This window comes from Coregonus lavaretus (assembly GCF_964263955.1).
Source record: "Coregonus lavaretus genome assembly, contig: HAP1_SCAFFOLD_941, whole genome shotgun sequence".
Lineage (NCBI taxonomy): Eukaryota > Metazoa > Chordata > Actinopteri > Salmoniformes > Salmonidae > Coregonus > Coregonus lavaretus.
In genome coordinates, this window is record NW_028164445.1 from 91,407 (window position 1) to 99,483 (window position 8,077).

Genomic DNA, 8,077 nt, shown 5'->3' on the forward strand with positions numbered 1-8,077 from the left:
TTCCCTATCGTCATCCTGCTCTCTTGAGCCTTCAACATCCTCTCTCTCTATGCGTGGCACCACTTCTCCAGGTGCTTTAACGCAATGTGACAAATGATACCACGTTGGAGATCCTTTAACCTGCACAGCTGTTCCAGTACTACGAACAACCTCAAATGGTCCCTCACGGCGTTCGTTATACCACTTCCTTCTAAATACCTTCACGAACACCTTGTCCCCCGGTTGCACTGTACTCCTTTTTTGCTCATCAAGCTTCTCCTGCACCTCTTCTTTTCTTTGCCTGTCAGAAACATACGTGGACAGCTTTTTATGAAAATTGGCCATATATGTAACGTATGCTCTCATTTCATCTTCCAGGAGAGCCAAGCTTGGACCCTTTCCGCTTGTTCGCAAACAAGGCGTAGGCATCCTTCTTCCTGTGACCAGTTCATGGGGTGTCATACGTAGATCACGCAACTCACTTGAGCGACACACCATTAATGCTAAAGGAAGCGCCGCTATCCAGTTTAGACCCGTATGCTGGCAAATTTTGATAATGCGATTTTTCAAGACACCGTTCATTCTTTCACAAATCCCTTGACTTTGTGGGTGATAAACTGCTCCTAGACGTTGCTTAATTCCCAATTTTTGCAACGTCAATTTCACTGATTTATCCACAAATTCTTTCCCATTGTCTGAGGATATTCGGTCGGGAAATCCCCACCTGCTTATGACTTCTTTGCACAAGAACTTAGCAACCGACTGAGCATCCTTTCGCTTGGTTGGACAGGCCTCCGGCCATCGTGAAAATCTGTCAACAACCACCAACATGTACCTTTTCCCATCAACTGGTTTTATCATATCAACAAAGTCGATAACCAACTCACGCATAGGACCTCTCGGTGTAGGAATGTGGCCAGGAAGAACAGTCACACCCCGGCGAACATTGTTTTTCAGACAAATTGTGCACCTGCCTATGACATAGTCAACTTGTTCAAGCAAATATGGTGCCCAACAACCATACTCCTTTGTGATCTTTCTTTTAACCTCCCCCCTTGCAACATGAGCTAACCCATGTGCTTCCTGAATCATCAGACCTAATAGGTCTGGAGGCGCTACTATCAACCCCTCATGGTTTCTCCACAGACCAGTAGCATCTTTGACGGCACCTCGGTCAAGCCATAACTGTTTGTCGATCGTAGAAGCAGCTTCCTGCATCAAAATCACATCCTTAAGCGTAATTTTGTCTTCCAAGTCCACTGCATGAGTGACCAGAAAAACTTTGCCCAATTTGTCCGCTCCTGTGACGGCTTTTGCAGCTTCATCAGCAGCTTTGTTCCCTTGTGTAACTTTCGACACATCTGTCCTATGAGCTGCACACTTAGCTATCGCTATCTCTGTAGGCTTCATCATAGCGTGTAACAGTTTCATTATTTGCGCATGATGTTGTATCGGAGAACCATCCGTTTTCTTAAACCCTCGACCTTTCCACACTGCTCCGAACAGATGACATACACTATGTGCATATGCTGAATCAGTGTATATCGTCACTCGCTTTCCTTCTGCTAACAAACATGCTTCTGTTAGCCCCACAAGTTCAGCAAGTTGTGCAGACGCAGGCTGTGGTATTACTTCAGCGTTCTCGACGACAAATCCAGTTCCTTGGGCTTTGACTACTGCATAGCCAGCGCACAACTTGTCTCCCACACGATAACAAGACCCATCAGTCCAATACTCCAGGTCTGCTTCACGTAATGGAAAGGCTTGCAAATCTGATCGAAGCCTTGAGTATTTCTCTGCTTCCTGGACACAATCATGTGGTTCACCATCCTCTGAAGTTGGCAAATTCTCGGCTGGATTCACCGTATCACACCTTACTAGGGTGACATCTTCCTGCTCTAAGAGCCTGTGATAGTCTCTGAGCCTAGGCATAGTCAATGTATATTTCCCAAAGTTCAGAAGATTTCTGAGACTATGATGGGTAAGAATTGTTACTGGGTAACCCATTGTAACGGATGATGCTTTGTTATACATTTAATATACTCCCACCATTGCTCTGTAGCACAGTGGTAGTCCTAGTTCTACTTCTGAATAGGCAGTAGAGTAGTAGGAAATAGGCTGAGGATTCGTCCCTGTGCCTGTCGGCTGACAAAGAACTGCACATGCATATTTGCCTCCAGTAGAAGTAGACACATATAGCAGAAAATTCTTAGAGTAGTCTGGTAATGTGAGTGCAGGTGCCTCCTGCAACCTCTGTTTGATCGTTTCAAATGCCACAAGGCCTTCCTGTGTCCAGGAAAGATTGCTATGGAGTTGACCATTTCCAGTATCCTTTACCATAGCTCTCAAAGGTCCTGTCAAACTAGCATAGCTCTCAACCCAAGCTGAAGAATATCCAGCAATACCAAGAAATGTCATCATCTCTCTGACAGTTCTAGGCTTCGGAGCCTTACGAATAGCTTCCAATTGACTATCCGAAATGCTTCGATTTCCGTGCGTTATTGTCTGACCCAAATAGACAACCTTCTCCTGGCAATATTGCAACTTTTTCTGTGAAACCTTATGTCCCTTTTCTGCCAATACCTGTAGCAGTTTAATTGAGTCTCTATGACATGTTTCCTTATCCTGTGAGCAGATAATTATATCATCTACATACTGAATGACAGTGCTTTGCAATATCTGATCTATCCCTACCAGATCTTCCTTCAATACTTTATTGAAGATGTGCGGGCTGTGCCGAAAACCCTGTGGTAAGCGATTGTACTCATAGAACTGTCCCTTATATGTGAACCCAAATAAACCCTGACTCTCTACACTAAGTGGAACACTAAAAAATGCACCACATAAGTCTAACACCGTAAAATGTGTCGTATCAGGAGGAATTTGGGCTAACAAAGTATGCGGGTCTGGCACTTCCGCTGGAAAGTCAGTTACTACCTCATTCACTGCTCTCAAGTCATGAACCACACGATAAGTTCCATCTGGTTTTTTCACAGGTAACAAAGGTGTGTTACTCTGAGGATTTTTTGTTGTCCTTAAAACAGTTGCTTTCGAAAGTCCTTCAATTTGTGGTTCGATCCCTTGGATTGCTTCATCTTTCAATGGATACTGATTCTTCCAAGGAGGTCTGGCTCCTGGTCGAAGTTCAACTTTCACCGGTTGGGCTGATTTCACAAGTCCAATATCGGTACTGTGTTGAGACCACAGAAATTCTGGAACTTGTTGCAACATCTCCTCTTTCATAGGGTCTGAATCCATCTTCACGCTGCAAATAGATTCGTGTGTTATCCGTACAGCTTGTGGCTCTCCTTGTCCTTGAGCCGAAATCATGATTTTGAGAAATCGATGATCTTCAGTCCTCCAGATCGCCAAATTCTCTTTCATCGGTATGAAAACAGCTTTCTCTGCTTCTGTCATCATTTCTCCTATTTGCTTCTGCTCATAGCCTTCAGAAACCAACAAGGTCACATGTGGCACACTCTTCTCAATCTCAAATTCTTTATCCAGATAATCGTCTGTGTTTATCTTCATAGCTGCTCCTTGTGGTCCTAAAATTATGCAACATGAGGTAAGTTGAACTTTCTTTGGTTGACGACTCAGCCATTCCTCTGAGTCCGATTGGGCAGCATTCTTGAAATACTTGAGCGTACAATGAGATGGATATTCCGGAAGCCTCGCATCTGGCATGTTTGTCACAATGAATTTCTCCCATATCTTAGCCTGCTTCAAAAAATCTTCACTGAGATTTCCAATCCAGAATACTGAAGAAGAATCCATCTCAGTTGTCATCGACAATTGGTAAACATTTTCCTTTGGCATCTCTACCAGACAGCCGTCTGGTGTACATTTTATTGTACAGTTCAACTTACACAATGCATCTCTTCCCAACAATGCAATAGGTGTATGTTCTGATACTAGTATGGGTATTGTAATTTTCTGATTTTCATAGCAGAGCTCAATTGGTTCCGTAAGAGGAATCAGCTGTTTCACTCCCTCAAATCCGATTGTCCTAATTAGTTGATTGGACATAGGGAGATGTGTAGCATCTTCAGGCCGAACACAGGTAAAAGCAGCTCCGCTATCCGCCATCACTTCCAATGGTCGTTTGTTTACTTTTACCTTAATTGTTGGATCTTTTTCCGGTCCTGATGCTACCAGCTGACACCCCCCTTTCGGATCTTCTGGGCACCTCTAGAATCCTTGCTCCGGGCCCCTATAAGGGTTCACCGGTCCTCCAGATGATCTTGACTGGCTCCTGTATCTTCCTCTGAAATTCCCTCTGGTGTTACCTTCTGGCCCATTACACTCACGGGCAAAATGACCAACCTGTCCACAATTATAACACACTTCTGAAGATTGCAAGAAGTGTGGCTTGAATCTTCCTCCTCTTCCTCTTCCTGAACCTTCTCGTCCTCTTCCTCTCCAATTCTGTCTCTGTCCAGAAACTGGCTGTGGATATGAAACAACTGGTACCGCTATTGGTGTCTGGTACAATTGTGGTTGGAACTGGTTTGGTTGAAGCTGTGGCAGTGATTGTTGATTTGGTTTACCCTGGTTCTGCATAACCAGAGCTTGTTTTTTCTCCTTCTTATTCTCCACCAGTTGTATTTGATTGAGTTTTCTGAGAGTTTCTTGGTCCTGTTCTTTCTGGTTGTGTTCCTTTTTCCGGTACAGATCCACTTGATGGGCTATATGATCTGTATAGACGCCTTTTGTCATGCTTCCAAGTCCAACCACTTCTGCCAGCTTGCTCCTTACCGGTAAGGGCAGTCCCATCTGTAGTTTAGCTCTCAAGATTGACTGCTCAATTTGACTCACATCTGGATCATTTCCGGTAATATTTCTCCATACTTGATGAACTCTTGACACGTAGGCTCTCGGATTTTCTTGTTGTCCTAGTGGGTCAATCAGAATGTTGTCAGGATGCACATTTGTTGGAAACGTATCTTTCAGTGCTCTCCACAGCCGATTCCTGCTTGCAGCCAACAATTCAGGATCATTCACAGCAGTTCCCACGTATCTATGAAGTCCAGCTCTCTGAAAAATTTCTTCCATGCCTGGAATCCCAAGGAGATTAGCCAAAAGTCTCTTAATGTCTCCTATGGCAGACTGTGTTCCCACCGTAATTTCTTCCAACTTTGAAATCCAAGGATATGCTCCATCTTGAAGAGTAGGCAGCTTCTCAAGTATATCTGACATATCGGTGTTCTGCAAAGGCTTATATTCTAGGTTTTGTCCTCGAATGATCACCGGCATAATTTTCTTACTAGTGCCATCTTTCCTTGGCCTCAATGTATATCTCTTTTCAGATTCTTGGGATTCTTTTCTCAGCAGCTTCTTGAGTCGGTCTTCCAGTTCTTTTACTTCTTCTAAATCATTGGCCTTATACAGGTATGATACGCATCGGTCTATATCACTTTCTATTTCTTCTGTGTTAGTCATTGGAGGATAAAATCCTCTTGAACATGAAGCACCTTTAGTCTCCAAATCTTCATCGCTGTCTCCATCTTCATTTTCACCAGGGCTTGAATCGCTTGTATTCTTCTTCTTCCAACTTCCATCACCCCTTCTTTCCGCTCTGGCCAACCTCTGTCTGATGACAGGGTCATATCCACCCATGATCTCTTCTGAATCACTCTGATCATCCTCATCATCATCGTCATCATCATCATCAGGTTCCATCCTCCTTGATCTCACTCTACCCTTAGTCTCCAGACGTCTCGTTGTCTTCCTGCCTTTGGAGTTTGGATTCATCTTTATGGTCGTTTCTGCTTGTCCCCTCTCTATTATTCGTTCATCCTCATCTCTGATGCAATAATCACCTTCCTGAATGATCACTGGAAGCTGAGGATAAACGTCCTTAAACTTGGCTTCTTTCTCATAAGGTGGGGGTGTTTTTGCTGAATCCATATATGAGAAAGGTGTATTGACTTCTGCAATCAGTTTTTCTGTCACCTTCACCTCTTTTGCCATTTTCTCTGCACCTCTGTCTCTCTTATCTTTTGTGTCTTTTATCAGTTTTTGTCCTTCATTTTCAAAAAGCTTAAGAACACCCAGCTCTCTTTGTCTTTTTTCTTTACGAAGTTTTCCTTTCTTCCCCTTCTTTTGATCTGTCTTATACGTGGATACAAGCACTTGCATTATCTTGATGACGTCTGGATTAAGCGTGCCTTCCAATGGCCATGGTTGTTCAATGTCAGGCCAACGTTTATTCCATTTTTCAGATAATTTTGCTATACCATTAACTAGTGGATTACTATTCTGTACTACATGAAGAGGAGTAATTGCTTTTGTAGTTTTGATGTCCTTTTTCCCCATTGTAATGCACTTGTTATGTGTTACCCTCTAGTTTTCCCCCTTTTTTTTTTTTTTTTTTTTTTTTTTGATTAAAAAATAATTAATCAATTAATCCAATCAATCAATTAACCAATTCAAATCAATACATCAATCAACCAATTCAATCAATCAATCAATCAATCAATAAATTCAATCAATCAATTAATCCAACCAATGAACTAACTAAATCAATCAATCAATAAATCAAATTAATCAATCAATCAACTAATGAACCAATCAATCAATCAATCAATCAATTACCAATGAAATCAATCAATCAATTAATCCAACCAATGAACTAACTAAATCAAATCAAATGAATCAATCAAATAATCAATCAACAAATCAAATCAATAAATCAATCAACTAACTTAATCAAATCAATGAATCAATTAACTAATCCAATCAAGTCAATCAATCAATCACTAATCAAATCAATAAATCAACTAATCAATCAATCAATCAACTAATCAATCAAATCAATCAACGAATTACAAATCAATCAATCAATCCGATCCATCAACAAATTTAGCCAATCAATCAATCTGATCAATTAAACAAGCAATCAATAAATTAACCAAATCAATCAATCAATCAATTAATCAAATCAATCAATGAATCAACCATTAATCAAATCAATCATTGAATTACTAATCAATCAAATCAATCAATTACTAATTATTCTGTGAATTTTATTTTACCAAATTATTGATTAGTGGCAATCTTACCACATCCGATGAGGAAGAGTAAAGGAAAGTAGTCAACTCCAGAGCAATTCAAAAATAAAATACCTGTACCAGCAACACTACCCAATTGCTTAGTAAGCAATTAATTACCTTAATTTTACAGAATAATTTCAATGCTGGAATTCCAACACAACTCTAATCAAAACAAGTCATTGACAAAAACTGTAATGTGCAATTATCAATTACATAAATTCATCAGTCTGTTGCCAAGCTCTTGCGAAATGGTCACAACATGAAATATTCTATGTAAACACAATGTATCAATTATATCCTGTGAGGGAAAGTAGATTTGTGAATAATAACAGCACTGGCCTTGATTTGGACTGGGTTGCCGTCTCTGATGTCAGTTGATGTCAGCCCCTCCTCTCTCTCTCTCTCTCTCTGTCTCCTCCTTCTCGTCTCTCGTATGACAGAAGGACAAAAGGACAAAGAAGAGTTTAGTTTATACTTTTTCCACATACACGCTAAGAAATAAGCAAACAGCTTAACTCAGGAATATTATAAATAGCTCAATAACGTTTTATTTTATTCATTTATTTTAGTATTATTATTTTTAATCCGTCAATATATCTCTCATTCACCAACTCAACCGATTATCAACCAAACAGTTTTACAGTCAAGCAATAGTTAATTCAAGAGAACATTTCACTTGTGTGCCAAATTCCCCCTCCCGTTTTCTTTTTTGGCTGCACTGAAGTGGACTCTCCCAATCAGTTCAGTGCAGGGGAGTGGTTAAAGTCATAAATCCTACGCGTGCGCAGTTCAGTCACCAATGTGATTTCAGAGTGTAAGGACCTATAAACAGACCCGCTGTTGCTCCGGTCTCTCCTCCCATAGACAATAACACTTAAGACTTTAACAGAGCTCACAAACTGAACACATAGAACATACAGAACACAGAACACAAATCCCACTTCCAAGTTATGTTATCTTCCACTTATCCTAGTTTGCAGATTGATAGTTATGCTGTTATCAATTACAAAACATCTCTATACACTTTTAAAAAGTCCTCCCTG